Source organism: Acanthisitta chloris, unplaced genomic scaffold (genome assembly GCF_000695815.1).
Source record: "Acanthisitta chloris isolate BGI_N310 unplaced genomic scaffold, ASM69581v1 scaffold4701, whole genome shotgun sequence".
Classification (NCBI taxonomy): Eukaryota; Metazoa; Chordata; class Aves; order Passeriformes; family Acanthisittidae; genus Acanthisitta; species Acanthisitta chloris.
In genome coordinates, this window is record NW_008657503.1 from 59496 (window position 1) to 60274 (window position 779).

The following is a 779-nucleotide window of genomic DNA, read 5'->3' on the forward strand; positions in this document are numbered from 1 at the left end:
GTGCTTAGCAACAGCAGTTTATCAGCCTCGTTCATCACAGGCAAGCAATACCAAGCTGTGAGAGCTGGTGGATCTTACAGATGAATATGCATCTATCTCTCCCTCTCTCTCTGTCTGTGATATGTAATTTATCCATAGGTGAGTGCATGTATGTATACACACACACACAGAGATATCCATATATATATATATGAAAATGTATATAAACAGGTGTACATAGAGATGTACAGTTTATGTATGTATGTTTAGAGAGATAATATATGTCAGCTCCAGTAAAAATATATATGCTTTTATAAGTATTATCTGATACGAACACCTGTCAGTCAACAAGAGCAAATTTTGAAGCTGTTTTCTTGTTAGCCTATCGTTTGTAGGACGATTGACCTGGTTACTACGATACTTGCAATAAAGAAACAAGTGATATAATCACTATCCAAGTACCACAAATGTACAGTCATACTCTTTCTTCTCCCATCATAAAATAAAGTCCATTTGCTAAATCAAAACTCTACATGTTAGTTTACTAGCTCATTTGTTTTCAATGAACTTGAATATGAGCCACAGTTGTTTCATTTTATACAGAAACATTTCCTAAACCACATTTATTTATTCAAAGTCTTAATTTCATTCATCAATGCTAGAATTTTCAAATATATTACATTTTAAATGCATTTGTAGAAAGATAACCTTTCTTTGGTACATACTCTCAAGATTTTTTTTCCCAGTGTCTCACATTATTAAATCAGATCTGTTAAGTTTTCTTTATTATTCCCTTTACC